Genomic DNA, 20164 nt, shown 5'->3' with positions numbered 1-20164 from the left:
TGCTGCTTTCAATTTATGGACTCTGATTCCTGGTTTGTACACACAATTGGTGACGTGGAAGAGGGCTCCTTCACCCTGGCCTGTCAGAATTATTTGCATACAAATATACATTTCACAAAAATGTGTTAATATGTAAAAGAACATTCAAATGGCAACATGAGAAAAAAATAAATGTATTCATAGTATTTCAACAATTTAAGAAGATGTCGTCAAATAATGGAATGGATCTTGATAATAAATATTGCAGTTTAATTGATCACATCTCCAACAATCTTCGGTTTCCGACCCGTTTTGACGTGTTGGAATAATTGAATCCACGTCTTCACCAGGGAATCCAAATTGCATACTAAGATAAAGTAAACACAAATTGACATTAATACAACAAACAACAATAAAAGTCAAAAGATATTCATAAAAATTGTTGTAAATAAAAAAGTGCTTTCCTAAAAATACCCACAATGACCAAATACAACTAGCTTAATTGATGCATGTGATAAAAAAATGAGTGAATACCAAATCTCACATGCCTGGGTGCATTCATGCAGTGCGCCACATTTCTGGGTGCCTATTGGTGAGTGAAACCAGTGGGACCCGTGACCTGTCGTGGAGAAGAACTGAAACCAGGGAGGCCGATCCGACATAAGTGTGGGTAAAAGGCATCACATAGAATGCATTTCATGTGACAAGGAAGACAAGGCTGTAAAACTGACCGAAATTGTCCAACCATTGATTCCATGGATAAAGAAAATATGTCTTCAACGAAGTATCTGTGCCAGTGGGTCCACAATCTAAACAAAACAAAGCGGGAATCACGGTTATAAAGTGCCAATGGTTTTACTACTTTGTAGATGGTATAACTCCCATCTCGGCTCACCTCACAGATTTGAAGAAATCGCACTTAGTAATGTTGTGACAGGCGTTCCCATGAATGTTCAGCCTGGGATGGCTGTGTGTTAGGGAGAATTCTCCAGAATGGCTAATTTTCCTAACCTACTGAGTCCCTCAGCAGCTTTGCTGGATTTCTAGGATTTATTTTTTTCACCTGTAAGAGTGTGAGCCTTTTTTCCCACTCTTTTTGGCTATGTGTTGTACATTTTGTGTTCATAGACTATGGAGCCTCACCTACTCCATATGCATCATCTTTTTATTGTGTGTCACACAGCACCTTTAGTGCAGTGACAAAGGGTTGTCTTTTTCAGACTTCTCACTGTTAACTCCATTTTCTGGGACTGACTACTGTCTCCCAGAACATGTAAAGTTGCCATTGACTTTTACTAGTCTTTTTAAATGCACAGACCCAGTACAAACTATCTTCCATAGAGTACTGGAAAGGGTTAATAGTTATCCCTTTTTGTCTGTCTCTCATGGAACATTATTTAGTTCCCCTTTCATTAAGATTTGGCTGGTGGCAGTGATACCTACCATTTTTTCCCTACCGCGGACTATAAAAATAGCCTTGGTATTGTTTTAGGCTAGGTTAGTAGCCTCAAACTTAAACCTGCAGGACCCCTTTTATTTTATTTCGGTTCCGGCTGGGTTTATTCGCCATTTCTTTTTGTAAAGGTCTTTCTTGTGATTTACTCTGCGCGCCAAACCAGGTTTGGTTCCTTTGTTCGCTGTCCTTTGGCGGGCTTCTGCTCAGAAGCCCTCCTTAGGTGCCTGAGAGTCTAGGTGGGCTGAATGTGAGGGAGGGGTTTTAGGCCACCTGCCCAGGGTCTCCTTGGAGACACAAGTCGCACTTTCGTTTGATTGGCTAGGTGACTGTCCGGGAAGGACAGCCACCCTGCTGTGTGATTGACAGCCAGGCTGTGTGAATGGGGGAAAACTGCATAAAAAGCAGGTCTCAGGGACTTGGAAGGCAGAGTCGCCACTGGATCGAGAGAACCGAAGAGAAGCTGAAAGAAGAGGACCACTACCACGACTGAACCTCCCGGTGAAGCCCTGCTGCGCGCCCGAATCTCCAAACTTCAACGACAGAGAAGGTCTGCAAGGAATCTTCTTCCCTTGAGCTGGTGGGATCAACCAGTTCGCCAAACACCAAGCAAGGCCTCCCTCCCCTTGACAAATTTGCCGTGCACTGCTGCAGTGAACCGGATAGCCAGGAGGACTGGACCCTGTTTGGGTTTTAAGGAGCGCACCCTTTATTCGTTGCTTTGTTCTGCTGCTGGTTTCTTCCCTGGGCAGTGCAGGACCCTCCAGTCTTCCTTCTTCGTGTCAGTCCGACAGTCGCTTCAGGAACCGTGTGCATTGATGCCTACCCCCGGGGAACCAGACCAGGTCCAGCAGCCCCGGGAGCAGGCATCACGTTCCCGGGGCAGGGCCCAGCGACCCCTGTTAGGGGCCATCTGGACACAGGCCTTTGGCGCCAGGCTCATATGAGACTTCAGTCCTGGCCAGGCTCATAAGGGGAAAAACTTACCTGGACTTACCTGAGGCAGACCATGCTGCAAGGGATCCAAGCCCTCAAGAGGTCTAGAAGGGACTACTTTACCTAGGGACTCTTTGCCACTCGGGTGTGGCGGCGGAGGAATACTTGTCTGGAACTACTTTGGAGGCTATTTAAACCACGCCCGAAGAGCAGCACATGCTTTGCGTTATTCTGCATCCAGCAGCGTAACGCTCACCGTGCCTGCAGCAGCATCCAGACTTCAGCCAGGCCCGCCTCGAACCCAGAGCACCTAGAATCAAAGGAAAGAAGGAGAAAGGTTAGAACTAGGACATTTACCAGCTTCTTACCTGATTCCAGAGCCATCGCATCGTCGAACCAAAGGAAAGACTTCATTTTTAACGCCAGCAGCAGCGCCGCGCTGCACTCACCGTTCCTCGCAGCATCTTCACCTTTCACTGCAGCCTCCTGTATGTTCCCGCTGCATTCCGGCACCTGGGGGAAGATAAAGACAATAAGGTGAGCCAAGGGAACATATAGAGGAATACTGGTTACCACCCTAAGACTTACCTGATTTACCACCGGGGGAACCATTCCTCACCTCGGGTCAGCACAGCTCCCACTGCACCATCGCCGTACCCCGGCCCCTAAGGGGAAACAAAAAGCACAACAGGGTGAATCAAAAGGACAATCAAGGGGAGCACCCCACCAAAGACTTACCTGATTTTACTGCCGGGGGTATAACTCCTCGACTCTGGTATTCTCTCAGCACCTGAATAAAGGAAAAGACCACAGATTACTGGATTGGATAGGAGTGATGGTCAGGCATTTGAACTCTTACGAACTGCATACTTACGGCGTCTTGCCGGGAGAGTCAATATAACCCTGGAACTCACCAATTTCTTTGACCAGTGGAGCAACTGGTCCATCACGCGCCCCTGCGCTCGAAGCAGGATGGAGAGCTTGCCCTTTCAAAACATAAGGTGAGACTTTGGAGGGGACATCGAAGGTGGTCAGTGGGGAGAACAACAGGGGTGGGGGAAATTACGCTCAACTCCACGGGTGGTTAATTCCCCTTTCTCCTTTCACAGAAGAGTAATCCTACATGCCAGACAAAAGACACACCTCGGCCCTACGCATTTCGCTGGAGGCCGCAGCAGCCCAGATCAGACCGGCTCCTCTGTGGGAGTCAGGTGAGCGTAACACCATGAGCCTGCAGGATCTGCCAGGAACTTCTGCCTCAGCTACAGCATTCTTCTTCTTCTAAGGTACTGTGCAAACCTGGTTGTTCATTCCGTCCAACTGCGGTGAAAGTGTTTTAAATCTTTTGCCAATCCGAGGGCTTGTCCTTCTCTACTCTCTTAAATAACTTTTCTTCCGACCAACTTTGTTTCAAACTCTTGGCAAAGACTTAACCGCAAGCTACTCTGAACTGTGTGATCCTCTGCAAAGAGTCTGAACCATTAACATTGGCCCAGGCCTATTGATTTGAATCCTCATGGTAGCCCGGCTTTTCTAGATTGCCCTGCTTACTTACTGGTTGGTGCTGATTAAATGTGTATAACCTTGTCTTTCCTTCCCTTTTAAATTGCTGGAGTGCCATTTTGCTCTCACTTCATTTTGAGCTTAACTTGTCCAGAATTCATTGGGTGTTGTGTAGTGTATTACGATTGTGATTTTCTGCTGCTCTATTTTAGTGAATTGTTTTACAACTGATGTGTAAATAAATGTATATTCTTTTACTCAGAAACCTTGAGTCAGTGTTTATTTGAATCACTGTATTTGTTGGTCCTTTGTGTAACTTGTTCTACTGCTCACTAAACTCTTGAGATAAGTCTGGCTGCTCAGCCATCGCTAACATTTTACTGTGTAGTACAGGCTTGTACCAAAGGTGAATTTGTACTGTCACTTGTAGTCTTAATTGTGTGTGGGGTTCCCAAAGGGTACTGTATATGATTCTGCCTAAAACTGTTATAGCCTGAATTGACACTCATGAAAACAGTGCATATTCCAATTTCACTGCACTTTAACAAAATCTGAAAAAATTGCTACATCAAAAATGAAGCAAAATAAAATGTGTACAACTTTAGACAAAACGCCAACATGTCATGGATTGATAGGGTGCATCTCATATGATAGATTTTTTATAACATGCTTAATACCCAGAGGTTTCTAAGCGTGGAACCGGGGATCGAACCTGTGTTGCTCCAGGCGAGCACGTTGCCGCTAAGCTATCCTCCTGATACAACCCTAAAGTTAGCCATCGGGTAGGTTTCTAATTTTTGTAACATAATTAGAATCAAAGTCATGGAGTATACTGCACCTAACCCGGCCCAGTTTTCACATGCGCTGCACTAACAAGAAAAAAGTCCTGTCCAATGGAAATGTATAAAATTGGGTAAGGCATCTACTGACAAATATATTGGTGAAATGGTGAATATGACCTCTCTGTTCGTACATTAATTAAAAAATAATCATTAAATGTCATGAGTGCGTAAACAATAATCAAATTACGTAAAGGCGGCTACTCTGTTGGAATACTGCAGCAGCGCTATAACGTGCATATATATCAGTTCAACGTCGCATGACTAACTAAGTGTCACAATGGAAAAATATATACAGAACAACGGCCTGCCTCTTTTCAAAAGCGTGAAAGTAGAAAAATCTGTCTGCTGACAGGAAAAGAGCTTTGATGTTTAACAAGTCTGGCTTTCAGTTCTATTTTGCAGAACATCCCAAGCATTTTTTTTTCGGCGGTCTCAGTGCCGTCTATAAAGAAACGGCTCAGTAAATACAGAGCTAGCTGTATGGCTCAGTAAATACAGGGCTAGCGGTATGGCTCAGTATATACAGAGCTAGCTGTAGGACTCGGTAAATACAGAGCTAGCTGTATGGCTCAGTATATACAGAGCTAGCTGTAGGACTCGGTAAATACAGAGCTAGCTGTATGGCTCAGTAAATACAGAGCTAGCTGTAGGACTCGGTAAATACAGAGCTAGCTGTATGGCTCAGTAAATACAGAGCTAGCTGTAGGACTCGGTAAATATAGAGCTAGCTGTATGGCTCAGTAAATACAGAGCTAGCTGTAGGGCTTGGTAAATACAGAGCTAGCTGTATGGCTCGGTAAATACAGAGCTAGCGGTATGGCTCAGTAAATACAGAGCTAGCTGTATGGCTCGGTAAATACAGAGCTAGCTGTAGGGCTCAGTAAATAAAGAGCTAGCTGTATGGCTCAGTAAATACAGAGCTAGCGGTATGGCTCAGTATATACAGAGCTAGCTGTAGGACTCGGTAAATACAGAGCTAGCTGTATGGCTCAGTAAATACAGAGCTAGCGGTATGGCTCAGTATATACAGAGCTAGCTGTAGGACTCGGTAAATGCAGAGCTAGCTGTATGGCTCAGTAAATACAGAGCTAGCTGTAGGGCTTGGTAAATACAGAGCTAGCTGTATGGCTCGGTAAATACAGAGCTAGCGGTATGGCTCAGTAAATACAGAGCTAGCTGTATGGCTCGGTAAATACAGAGCTAGCTGTAGGGCTCAGTAAATACAGAGCTAGCTGTATGGCTCAGTAAATACAGAGCTAGCGGTATGGCTCAGTATATACAGAGTTAGCTGTAGGACTCGGTAAATACAGAGCTAGCTGTATGGCTCAGTAAATACAGAGCTAGTTGTATGGCTCGGTAAATACAGAGCTAGCTGTAGGGCTCAGTAAATACAGAGCTAGCTGTATGGCTCAGTAAATACAAAGCTAGCTGTATGGCTCGGTATATACAGCGCTAGCTGTAGGGCTCAGTAAATACAGAGCTAGCTGTAGGGCTCAGTAAATACAGAGCTAGCTGTAGGACTCGGTAAATACAGAGCTAGCTGTATGGCTCAGTAAATACAGAGCTAGCTGTAGGGCTTGGTAAATACAGAGCTAGCCGTATGGCTCGGTAAATACAGAGCTAGCTGTATGGCTCAGTAAATACAGAGCTAGCTGTATGGCTCGGTAAATACAGAGCTAGCTGTAGGGCTCAGTAAATACAGAGCTAGCTGTATGGCTCAGTAAATACAAAGCTAGCTGTATGGCTCGGTATATACAGAGCTAGCTGTATGGCTCGGTATATACAGAGCTAGCTGTATGGCTCGGTAAATACAGAGCTAGCTGTATGGCTCAGTAAATACAGAGCTAGCTGTATGGCTCAGTAAATACAGAGCTAGCGGTATGGCTCAGTATATACAGAGCTAGCTGTAGGACTCGGTAAATACAGAGCTAGCTGTATGGCTCAGTAAATACAGAGCTAGCGGTATGGCTCAGTATATACAGAGCTAGCTGTAGGACTCGGTAAATACAGAGCTAGCTGTATAGCTCAGTAAATACAGAGCTAGCTGTAGGGCTCGGTAAATACAGAGCTAGCTGTATGGCTCAGTAAATACAGAGCTAGCTGTATGGCTCAGTAAATACAGAGCTAGCTGTAGGGCTCAGTAAATACAGAGCTAGCTGTATGGCTCAGTAAATACAAAGCTAGCTGTATGGCTCGGTATATACAGAGCTAGCTGTATGGCTCGGTATATACAGAGTTAGCTGTATGGCTCGGTAAATACAGAGCTAGCTGTATGGCTCGGTATATACAGAGCTAGCTGTATGGCTCGGTAAATACAGAGCTAGCTGTAGGGCTCTTTAAATACAGAGCTAGCTGTATGGCTCGGTAAATACAGAGCTAGCTGTATGGCTCAGTAAATACAAAGCTAGCTGTATGGCTCGGTATATACAGAGCTAGCTGTAGGGCTCAGTAAATACAGAGCTAGCTGTATGGCTCGGTAAATACAGAGCTAGCTGTAGGGCTCAGTAAATACAGAGCTAGCTGTAGGGCTAAGTAAATACAGAGCTATCTTATGGCTTGGTAAATACAGAGCTAGCTGTAGAGCTCAGTAAATACAGAGCTAGCTATATGGCTCAGTAAATACATGACACTGAGGAGAACTAACTAATGGTAATGAGAGCGCAATAGAACTTACCGTTTGTGGCTCAGAAATCTATTCAGAAGATCAGCATCCTTCATCCTGGCTGTCATGATGCCGTCTAAGGGCAAGCTAATCAGCTGACTTCTATAAATACAGGTGCTACAAAGCACGTCATAGGCCATAGAATGGTCAGACCTAACTGCCAGCATTACAACGTAGGGCTAGTCTGCTAGGTGGAAATAAGCAACACTGTATGATCTAACACGTCACAATTTGCATAACCTGCATGGGGGATTATTAGCACCATGGGGTCTCAGTTTGCATAGATCCAGGTGTAGTGCTCTGGCTGGGCACACACAGCAAGATGTTGGATTGACCTAAAAGGAAAATACGAACCTGCATGCCTACCATGGCTTGTTGCCAGGGTTGTAACTTGTGGAAGTGAAACTTTATCTGAGTTGACAAAAAATGTACTCAAGTATTGAATTCCCATTGTCCCAAGGTGTTAAGACCTCTTTCAACCATTTTAAGGTTGAAGATCCAAAGTTGTTCTTTATGCGCTAGCCTATTTATTGCCTGTGCAGTATTGTTGTGAACAATTTTTTTCCACGCAGAAGCATGTAAGCTGCTCTAAATTGTGGCCCATTTCCAAATAATAGAGAACCAATGTCGCGCTGAGATCAGGCGTTCTAATTTTGGAACAGGGTTCATTAATACGGAGGTGTACCTCCCTTGAGGTTTTACCGATGTACAGCATTTGGCATGGGCCGCGAACGGCATAAATAACATTTATACTTTTACAGGTAGTAAAAGTACGTAAATCCCATGTCCTGCCCTCACAACAAAAATATGTAGACTTTTTTAAATATCTACAAGCCACGCAAGATGTACAAGGATAGTGGCCTATCACTGGATTCAAGTTGGCGTCTCTAGCTGTATCGCATTTGATGGAAGATCTGCTAGCACGTGTACGTTTCAGTCTTAAGTTTTTAGTTTTCATAAACGCAAATAATGTTTCTGTGGTTTGGCTTCCGTGGCAATACTTCTCTTAATAGCCTCGCTGTGCTGGCAGAAGGTGGACGCACCAAAAAACTGATCTTGATCAGTAGATTTGGTTTTTGGACTGAGCAAGGATTCTTGATTTGTAAAACGTACTCTTTTTCTACAATGTTTAATCAGCTTCTTTGGATAGCCGCGTTCGCGCAGGCTAGTTTCTAAGACACATGCGTGTTTGTTAAATCTTGCGATGTCGGTACAATTGCTGCGAAAACGGATAAACACCCCATAAGGAAGGTTTTGCAGTAAGCTTTTGGCATGTTGACTGTTAAATTGCAGAGTGGTGTTTATTTCAGTTGGTTTCTATCTGCAAGTTACCTGACTCATTGAAAATCGACAAATCGAAAAATGAAATTCTAGTGGTAGAGTGGTCGAATGTAAAGCATAAATTGGAGTCCACCTGATAAAGCCAGTCAATGAATCTTTTATTTAAACGCCGCCGTACTTTCGTCGCATTTGGTAATTTTAATACTGTTTTTAAGACTTACTGCTGCCATCCTTATTTGACTTGAACTGAAACTGAAACATATTACAAGTCACATGTAACATTATTAGTTGTGTTTAGCTGATAACGTGCTAGTACTCTGTTTTATTTTCTGCGCAGTTTGACTGCAATTTGACTGTATCCCTACTCGTGCTGTCTGGGTATTGGAACTACACTTCCCAGCAGCCTTGTAGTTTGTGGCTGCCTTATCAGTTTAAACCCGGCGCAAATGCGCCGGCGCGAAGGGGGCAAGCCGGTCTGTGCCGGCCTGGCCGGACTATAAAGTCCACTTGAGCCATATCTTTCCTCAAGAATCTTTTATTTAAACGCCGCCGTACTTTCGTCGCATTTGGTAATTTTAATACTGTTTTTAAGACTTACTGCTGCCATCCTTATTTGACTTGAACTGAAACTGAAACATATTACAAATCACATGTAACATTATTAGTTGTGTTTAGCTGATAACGTGCTAGTACTTTGTTTTATTTTCTGCGCAGTTTGACTGCAATTTGACTGTTTCCCTACTCGTGCTGTCTGGGTAGTGGAACTACACTTCCCAGCAGCCTTGTAGTTTGCGGCTGAATTATCAGTTCAAACCCGGCACGAATGCGCCGGCGCGAAGGGGGCAAGCCGGTCTGTGCCGGTCCGTGGCCGGACGTGTCAGCGTTTGGTGCAACTCTGAGTCGGGACCATTATCTTTCTCTCCCCGTCCCACGGGTCACTTGGGATCACTCGGTGCCTCTTGTGCCTAGGTAAGCAGGGGCGAGAGACATGCAGGCGCCAATTGCAGAAACGCAAGCGAGCCTCAGGGAGGGGGAGGAGGCCACTAGCCATGAGGGGAGGGGAATTTGTCTGCCGATACTCTCAGGGAGGGTATGGAGAAGTGGATGTACCTGAATATTGGTCTTCTCAATACACGCTCCCTAACCAAACACGCTATCAACATCAAAGACATGATATCCTCCAATAATTTTGATATACTTTGTATAACAGAAACCTGGCTCAAAGATCCAGTGGGGCCTACATGTGAGCAGGCCATTCCAGAAAACTACACTATTTACTACGACAACAGAGTGCAGGGAAGGGGACGTGGGGTAACAATTATTGCCAAGAACAGCCTTAAACTTTTCAAGGTATCTGTAGGATTCAGCGGGTGCAAAGCCCTACACCTCAAATTGATTTTTTCACCCAACAATTGCCTTAACTTGATAGCTATCTACAGACCACCGTCATTGGTCTCAGACTTCTCACTGGAACTCTGCTCTCACTTAAACACATTGAGATCCGTCAACGTGTCAACGGTCGTTATGGGAAACTTGAACTTCTGGCGAGGCAATAAGAAGGACAAAGGGGCTATAGCGCTGGAAAAAGCTTTGAATAATCTTGACTTCATAGTTCTTAATAAAGATCCCACTACCCCTCAGGGAAACCAGCTAGACTGGCTGTGTCGTCACAACATTTCATTACAAAACTGTAGCAACACTCCCTGCATTTGGAGTGACCATCCTCTGATATCGGCTAACCTGAAACTGCCCTGCTATGCAGATAAGCAAAACCCTCACATTAAGGCAGCAATCGGAAACTTTAAAAATGTAAATGACCTTCAGCTCAAGCCCTGCTTGGACAAAATTCTGTGCTCCTTTCAGGATCACGACTCATGTGTCGAATTGCTAGACAAATATAATAAACACTTACTTGAGTTAGTAGAATCCGTGGCACAGCTTACCACTAAGCTAACTAGGAGAAATAGCAACAGCCAAAAATGGTATACACCAGAGCTTCTTTTATTGAAGAAGGAAAAACGGACTTTGGAAATAAAATGGATCACAGATAAATCGGCAGATAGTAAAGCAAGCTGGAAAAGGAAGGATATGGAATATAAAGACAAAATCAAGTCAGCTAAGGCTAACTTCTTCAACGCGGAAATTGAGCTTGCTGACAATAATACAAGCAAACTCTTCAACATCTTGAAGAGTATTGAAAAACCTGCATCTCTTACCCCCGCTTTCACTCCATCTGAGGAGGACTGTAATACGGTGCTTAATGGATTTCAAGCTAAAACGGAAAAGGCGAGACAAAACATTATCAAGGCCAGACTTCTTCTAAACAGGAGACCTGCCCCATAGAAATGAAGGTATCTGCCAGAGAGCAGCTCTTTAAATTCGACCCCATCTCAGAGGCAGATATGTTAGAGGTGCTGAATAGCATGAAACCTACCACTTGCACAGAAAATATCCTGCCTCCTGGTATCATTCTCCAACACAAAGATATTTTTGCTCCCATCCTCCGGAGAATAGTGAATGCTTCGTTTCAAGAGGGCATGGTGCCTAAAGATCTGAAGAAAGTCACTATCACCCCACTTGTTAAAAAAGCGGGCCTAGATCCTAAAGATCCTGCGAACCTTCCTCCCATAACCAACTCGAACTTTGTTCTCAAACTGTTAGATAAGGTAGCAACACAGCAACTCCAATACTTTGTAGAGAACCAGGAGATTCTGCACCAGCAACAATCTGGCTTCAGAGCATCCCACAGCACTGAAACAGCCATGCTGGATTTGCAGAATCAGATGCTGACTTTGTTGGATGAAAACAAGTTGGGGATGTTGATGCTCCTAGACCTTAGTGCCGCATTTGATTTGGTGGATCACCACCTTCTGATTAAGGCGCTTAGAGAGAATGTTGGTTGCTCGGAGGAAGCCATTGACTGGCTCCTGTCCTTTCTTTCCAACCGCCAAGCGAGAGTCCACTGGGGTAGCAGTTTCTCCAACCCATGTGACATCCTATTCGGAGTGCCTCAAGGGGCCAGTTTATCACCAATGCTGTTTAACATATATATTCGCACATTGTGTAGCCTACTGGTGAAAGCCGGAGTGTCGTTTACAAATTACGCAGACGAAACCCAACTCATATTGGAGTTGGGGGTAGGAATCATGCCACGGACAGTGAAGTTATCACTAGGGCTTATACGATAATAGACGACTGGATGCAGGCAAACTGGATGTGCCTGAATTACTCAAAAACCGAACTGATACTGTTTGGCTCCAGTCGTCAGCTGGAAAAACTGGGGGCAGAGTACAACTCATTCCAAATTAAGAATGCCACTATTCAGGTGGTCCCCAAGGTGAAGACTCTGGGTATGATGGTCAACTCTGTGGTCGACTCTCATGCCCAGACCAGTTTCCTCCAAAAAAACACAGCGTACTATCTCAGGCTTATGAAAGCCATCAAACCACTGCTTAATGAGGGAAATAGGGCAACGATAGCCAGAGCCATTATCCTCTCAAGGCTCGACTACGGGAATGCCTTGCTGTTGGGGGCCTCATCCAAGGATCTGTCCAGCTGTCAGGTGATCCAGAAAAACGCGGTTAGGTTAGTGAAAAATCTGAAGAGGAAAGACCATGTTACTGAAGAGAGGCTTTCTCTGCACTGGCTTAGAGTAGAGGAACGCATAAAGTTCAAGGCTCTCTGCCTGGTACACAAGTTCCTTTTTGGCACAGCGCCTGCCCACTTGAAAACGAGTGTAGTGCCCTACAATCCCAGTAGAAATCTACGCTTGGGGGGAAAATGACTCTTGATCGTGCCCAAGTTCAAGTTAAAAACAAGGCTGGGCAGATCTTTTCTTGTGCTGGCTCCTAAATTGTGGAACAGCGTCCCCGAATCCCTGAGGTCGGAAGTTAATCACTCCACCTTTAGGAAGCTGCTGAAGACACACCTCTTTAGATGAGAATTCGGGTGATAGCTATTTTTCAGGAGCACTCATAAGGCAGCAGCTATTCGTATTTGTCGTCCGTCATGCAGTATCAGTGTTGTATGTACAAGCGCCCTGATGCCCGTGGGCTACCGGCGCTATACAAAAATTAAATACATACATACATACAATACATACATGAAGGATGTGAATTCTACATCGCCCTCCCAGATAAGGAATATTTTGTCGATATATCGATGATATAATTTGATCTGCCTTTTCACACCTTACCTTTTGTTATGAGCCTTTATGTTTTGAAAGTCTATTGGCCTTTTGCCTTCTGCCAAATTGCATCCCTTTGCAAGTTTGTTCGGTTCTTAGGGTCAGCTGCCGCCAGAGAGATGGGGTATTGCTTTGCTGCACTGGGGACTCCCTCTCCAGCGCAGGGGTGGGCAGGCAGAGCGAGCAAGTCAAGCTGCTCACGTCGGCGTGCGTGCGCGTGCATGTTATCCTGCATCCGGCACAACTGGAAATGAAACACGTCATGCATGCATTTGGAGGTAAACATGAGGCTGGATTCAATACACAAGCAACATCAAGTGTATGGGATGGCGGCAGTGCAGAGGATCGACAACGATGTCTGGACAGAAGTGAACATGTCCTCAAAGGGAGAGAAGCGGCACTCATGGAAATTGAGCCTTGTAGACCCCTGGCTCCCAGCTCCAACAGGATTCTATTTACTGGTACAATACGTAGGAATGATAGCACCCCACATGGGTGTGCGAGTCTTAGGGAGAATTTTCTGTTTAGGCTGAATTTCCTAACCTAGTGAGTCCCCCCCCAGCAGCTTTGCTGGATTTCTGGAGTTTGTTTTTTTATCCTGCCAAGAGTGAGACTCTTTTTCTCCCACTCTTGGACATGATTAGTGGTATTTCTTTGAATGTTAATGTGTTCTATGGGCTATGGGGTCTTTTACTCCATGGGCCTCATGTGTTTTGCTATGTGTGTTACACCGCACCCTCCGTGCCGTAACACTGGGGTGTCCTAGGTGATCCCCACCATAGACTCCATACCCTGGGACGGACTACTGTCTCGCAGGGCATTTAAAGTCACCATTGACTTTACTAGACCTAAATTTTCTAACAGAACCAGTACAAACCATCCTATTGTGGACGTACTGGTAGGGGTAATTCGATTACCCCTGGGTCTGTTGTCCGAGGGGGCACTGTCCCGTCCCCCCTCGTCGAGTTTTGCTGGTGGCAGTGGATACTACTTTTTATATTCGACCGTGAATATATTCCTATGGGATTCTTGCCATTGTTGGAGGCTAATACTTTTTCACATTAGTCTCTAACATACCGCCGGTTTATTTGTCTTAATTAAATCCACCGGTTGGTATTTTCTGCCAGAACTCGGTTTTTAAAATGGCGTATGTGTTCGCCTCTGTAACTCCGAACCAAAGGTTGAGCCCTTTGTTCCACTTTTGGCAGGCTTCTGCACAGAAGCCCTCCAGAGTGGTGCCATTCTGTCTGGGTACCACAGGGGGTGCGGGAGGGGGTTTAGGCTCCCTGGACTGAGTTGCCCTGCCAACCCAAGTCACACTCTGGTGTGATTGGCCCGAGTGGTGAGCCGCCCCACTCACCACTTAACATGTTTGATTGACAGCTAGGCTGAATGAATGGGGGTTTTCTGCATAAAAGCAGGGCTTTTGGGACTGGAACTTCAGAAGTCGCCACAGGACCTAAGAATCCGATGAGGGTAAAGCTGAGCCGACCGGCAACAACGACACCTCCAGTGGAGCCCTGTTGAACCGACTCACCACTTCCCAACGATAGAGGAGATCTCCCTGCTGGAGAGTCTTCTTCCCCTGACTGGTGGGGACAACCAGTCCCTTGCTTTTTCTTCACTTCCAGGACGTCTAGTGGTCGAATTGCCCGTGCTGAGCACCCCGGCAACCGGATAGCCACTAACCACTGTACCACGACCAAAAGGTGGTGCCTTGTGACGGAGCACTCTGCGGCCGGTCTCTTCCCTGGTGGTGCAACAATCTTCAACTTTTCCTCGACGACGGGATCCTCTCATCTTCTGCCAAAGCCCCGACTTGCATCCACCACCAGGAACAACTGCCCCCGTCGGAGCTGTCTCTTCACTCTCAAGGTACTGTGTCCGCCTGGCTTCCCTTGAAACTGTTAGCATGAGGTGTCTTAAATCCTTACCTTTCCACTGGGTCGCCTCCAGACCTTCTTAACTTTTGTTCTAAAACTGGTCCAACCTTTCTGTGACATTTTTGCTACAAAGACTTGAAGTGCATTTCCACTGTGATTCTTTTGGGACATACCGCCTTGCCTCTCGCCAAACGGGCCTGGCCTCTGAACTTTGTGATTTACAGTAGACCCTGCCTTGCTCGCCTTGCATTTGTTTCGTAAAAGTGTTGGTACTGAGTTGGTTTCTTACCCTGCCTTTTTCTCTCCCCTTCTAACGAATATTAGAGTGCCATCTAGGTTAAAGCATTCGCCTCTGTCTGCAAATAAGTGGTGCCGTTGAACCTAGACTTGTCGAAATATTGTTAGGGGATTGATATATACTTATAGTAACTGTGATTGAAGTTGTTTGCCATATTAGTGCCAGTGTGTTTTTTCATAGATGTGTTTTTAAATAAATAATTATATATCTTTACACCCAAGCTCTGATCAGTGTCTGCTTGTTCTACTGTGTAAATTGCCCTATCCTGTATACTCCAAATACTGCCTAACTCGTCTTGAGAGAAGTCTGGCTGCTCAGCCACGACTACCAGGTAAATCTGGGTGGTATAGACTGCTACCAATTGGGTTTACTGCTAACTCCTGTAGACTTAAATTTTTTGCAGTTGTCCAAGAAGGAACTGCACAGGTTTCTGCCTAACACTGGTGTACAGCGGTGGGATTCGTATCGAGTACACAGTTTAGAGTGCTTTTAAACACTTTAGGATAACTAACCACAAAGCTTAGCACTAAAAAGCAACTTTCAAAAAACATGTCTACTATGGAAGTTTACAGTCAAGAGTCCTTGTCAGGCGAAAATACTGAGAGGTTGACAGCTCGCTGTAGACAAGAGAATCTTTCTGTAAAAGGCAAGAAAATAGAACTGATACCGAGATTGCTGGAAAACCAAAGTCTGGGTACTGGTTCAGAGGAACCAACTTCTCCAGCAAATGTAGATAACAGTAATGGTGTTGATCTAAATCAAAGTTCTGATGATAGTGATGAAGAGGCTGAAGCGGAAGGAGAGGCTAATGAAACTGTCTCCCCCACCCTTCTGTCTGCCTTACCAGCTGTACCTACTGGGCCTATAGCAGGTCCCACACTAAGTCCTCAAGTCCTTGAACTAGAAAAAATGAAAATAGACTTGGAATTCAGAAGGTTTACTGCTCAAACTGAACAGAAACACCAAGAAATGCAACAAATTCTTAGGCTCAGAGAAACGGAGCTCAAGCATGAGTTAGAAATGAAAAAGTTGTCTGTCGAAACTGCTTCTGTCTCTGGCTCCTCTAGAAGTTCCAGTCCCAAAAGACCCCGGATGCCTAAGGAATTAATTGGTATCTATGAACCAAAGTTGGATGTGTTGGATTGGCTGAGTTTGTTTGAGTACAATCATGGGCTCCAGAACATCACAGGTAATGAGCTACTTACCTGGTTGTTCTCTAGGCTCCCCCCCGTTGCAACTGATGTGGTAATGGAGTTGGGGGAGGAGGATAGGAAAGAGTATGAAAGTGTGAAACTAGCTTTGATAGCTAGATTTGGGAAGTCCCCTTCCCAGTATTTTAAGAGGTTTAGAACCCTCAAAAAGCATGATGGTACCGCGACCAAAAGTTTGTGCCTTGTGACTGAGCACTCCGCGGCTGGTCTCTTCCCTGGTGGTGCAACGATCTTCAACTTTCTTCTACGATGAGATCATCTCTACTTCTGGCAAAGCCCCGACTTGCATCCACCACCAGGAACAACTGCCCCCGCCGGAGCTGTCTCTTCACTTTCAAGGTACTGTGTCCACCTGGCTTCCCTTGTGACGGTTAGCGTGAGGTGTCTTAAATCCTAACCTTTCCACTGGGTCGCCTCCAGACCTTCTTAACTTTTGTTCTAAAACTGGTCCAACCTTTCTGTAACATTTTGCTACAAAGACTTGAAGTGCATTTCCACTGTGGTATTTTTGGGACATACCGCCTTGCCTCTCTCCGAGTGGGCCGGGCCTCTGAACTTTGTGATCTACAGTAGACCCTGCCTTGCTTGCCTTGCATTTGCTTCGTAAAAGTGTTGGTACTGAGTTGGTTTCATACCCTGCCTTTTTCTCTCCCTTTCTAACGAATACTAGAGTGCCATCTAGGTTAAGCATTCACCTCTGTCTGCAAATAAGTGGTGCCGTTGAACCTAGACTTGTCGAAATATTGTTATGGGATTGATATATACTTATAGTAACTGTGATTGAAGTTGTTTGCCATATTAGTGCCAGTGTGTTTTCCATAGATGTGTTTTTAAATAAATAATGATATACCTTTACACCCAAGCTCTGATCAGTGTCTGCTTGTTCTACCGTGTAAATTGCCCTATCCTGTATACTCCAAATACAGCCTAACTCGTCTTGAGGGAAGTCTGACTGCTCAGCCACAGCTACCAGGTAAATCTGGGTGGTGCAGACTGCTACCAATTGGGTTTACTGCTAACTCCTGTAGTCTTAAACTTTTTGCAGTGGTCCCAGAGGGAACTGCACAGGTTTCTGCCTAACACCCTCGTTCTTACATGCAGCACCATGAGGTTGACTGAATGGGTTGTTTATTTACGACTCCTCGCCAAAAAAGCATAAGCAGAACACAGGAGAAGCCGGCCCCATCCCAGCAAGGCCCATACATTATTCTCAACACTAATAGGCAAAGCAGGCCCCGTCCCAGCAAGGCCCATACATTATTCTCAACACTAACAGGTGAAGCAGGCCCCATCCCAGCAAGGTGCACGCATTATTCTCAACACTAATAGATGAAGCAGAACCCATCCCAGCAAGGCGCATGCATTATTCTCAACACTAATAGGGGAAGCAGGCCCCATCCCAGCAAGGCGCATGCATTATTCTCACCACTAATAGGCGAAGCAGGCCCCATCCCAGCAAGGCGCACGCATTATTCTCAACACTAATAGATGAAGCAGGCCCCATCCCAGCAAGGCCCATACATTATTCTCAACACTAACAGGCGAAGCAGGCCCCATCCCAGCAAGGCGCACGCATTATTTTCAACACTAATAGGCGAAGCAGGCCCCATCCCAGCAAGGCGCACGCATCATTCTCGACACTAATGGGCGAAGCAGGCCCCATCCCAGCAAGGCACACGCCTCATTCTCAACACTAATAGATGAAGCAGGCCACATCCAAGCAATCCTTCAAAGAAGAGCAGTCACTGTCACTCAGGCACTGTGGGAGGAAACATCTGCGCAGTTTGCCATGTACACTCTCAGGCTGTATGAAGCTTTGTATTTGGAAGGCTGCCATTGTGCCTCCCAGTGCTCCTGTGTCCTTCCTTGAGCCTGTAATTAACCCATGTGCAAAACTTGGCAAAACCATTTAACCAAGAGAAAAAGAAAATGTGCTTGTTTGGCAACATACCTTTTGGTTCCAAATGCACATGTTCTTAGGAGTTCTAATCATGCTGGGCAGTACCCTTTGCATATGGCATTCAGTCACCCCATGCTCCATGTGTCCATGATGGATACTTCTCCTGGACCACAATGCCAGATGTGACTCCTGCTTGGCTGCCATCTATGTCTTGATACTGTAAGGGTGTGGAAGGAGGAGACCGACACACAGGAGGCATGTTTCTGGCTACAGACTTTTATTGGTAAGAAAATAAAAGAGAAAACCCTGTCTGACCCTAGTTCTAAGAGGGAGTTCCCTGTCTCAACCAATACTAATGATTGTGTCAGGGTGTCAGTCGAACACAAAAAGTCTTAATGCAGAAGAATGGTTTCTTTCTCGTGAATGATAGCCGAAAGTTCACAAGTGAAATGATCTTCTTAAGGGATGCAAATCAAAAGTCTCAGAAGGGTTCCTTGGATTGAGGTTCCAATACAGCACATAGAACAAAGAGTCTTGTATCTTCGCAGTGTTCGGGGGATGACTCTCTCTCCCCCTGACCTTTCACAGGTTTCTCAGTTGATTTCCCAATGACAGGACAAGTGATTTTCTTCTCCTGGTCAATGTCAAGAGAAGGACTCCCTCCTCCTTGCATCTTTTACATTGTCCACAAACACCAGTGTGTGTGTCTCCCTTCCTCTGGTCTTTCGCCAGCTCATACAGTGTCCACAAACACCGGGGTGTATGTCTCCCTTCCCCTGGCCGTTCTCCAGCTTCTACAGTGTCAACAAACACCGGGGTGTATGTCTCCCTTCCTCTTATCTTTCTCCAGCTTTTAAATTGCCAAAAACACTAGGGTGTGTATGTCTCCCTTCTCTTGGTCTTTCTCCAGCATTTACATTCCCAAAGAATTCCAGGGGGTATGTCTCCCTTCCCCTGGTCTTTCTCCAGCTTTTACAGTGTCCACAAACACCATGGGTGTATGTCTCCCTTCCACTGGTCTTTCTCCAGCTTTTACATTGCCAAAAAAAACCCTGCTCTTTCTCTAGCTTTTATATTGCCAGAAAACACCAGGGTGTATGTTTCCCTTCCCCTGGTCTTTCTCCAGCATTTACAGTGTCCACAAACACCAGGGGTGTATGTCTCCCTTCCACTGGTCTTTCTCCAGCTTTTACTTTGCCAAAAAACACCCCTGCTCTTTCTCTAGCTTTTATATTGCCAGAAAACAGCAGGGTGTATGTCTCCCTTCCCCTGGTCTTTATCCGGCTTTTACATTGCCAGAAAACACCAGGGTGTAGGTCTCCCTTCCCCTGCTCTTTGTCTAGCTTTTATATTGCCAGAATGTTAGGGAGAATTCTCATTCTATGGCTAATTTCCCTTACCTAGTGAGTCCCTCTGCAGCTTTGCTGGATTTCAGGGGTTTCTTTTTTTTCCACTTGGTAAGAGTGTGAACCTTTTTCCCACTCTTACAGTGTATTTTTGAATGTGTTGTACTTGTTGGTGCTCATGGGCTATGGAGTCTCTCCAACTCCCTAGGCATCATCTTATTCTTGTGTGTTACACAGCACCTTCAGTGCAGTGACACTGGGTTGTCTTTTAGACTTCCCACTGACTCAATTTTTCTGGGGCTGACTATTGTCCCCCAGAAACATGTAAAGTTGCCATTAACTTTATGTAGTCACAATTACCACAGATCCAGTACACCCCATCTTACACGGAGTATTGGAAAGGGTTAACTACTATCCCTTTTTATCTGTACCTCTTGTAGCATTGTTTTGCTCCCTTAACACTAAGACTTGTCTGGTGGCAGTGGTATCTACCCTAACTTTTCTACCGCGGTTATCTTATATAACGTGTTTATGTTTTAGGCTAATATAGTAGCCTCGAACATGAAACCCGCTTGACCATTTTTGTTTTAATTCGGCTCCGGTTGGGTTTCGTCGCCATTTCTTTTTGTTAAAATCCTTCTTGGGCTTTCCTTTACGCGGCAAACCAGGTTTGCCTTCTTTGTT

The sequence above is a fragment of the Ambystoma mexicanum genome, chromosome 4p, assembly GCF_040938575.1.
Source record: "Ambystoma mexicanum isolate Mex_15411 chromosome 4p, UKY_AmexF1_1, whole genome shotgun sequence".
Lineage (NCBI taxonomy): Eukaryota > Metazoa > Chordata > Amphibia > Caudata > Ambystomatidae > Ambystoma > Ambystoma mexicanum.
Note: the sequence above shows the minus strand (reverse complement) of the source record.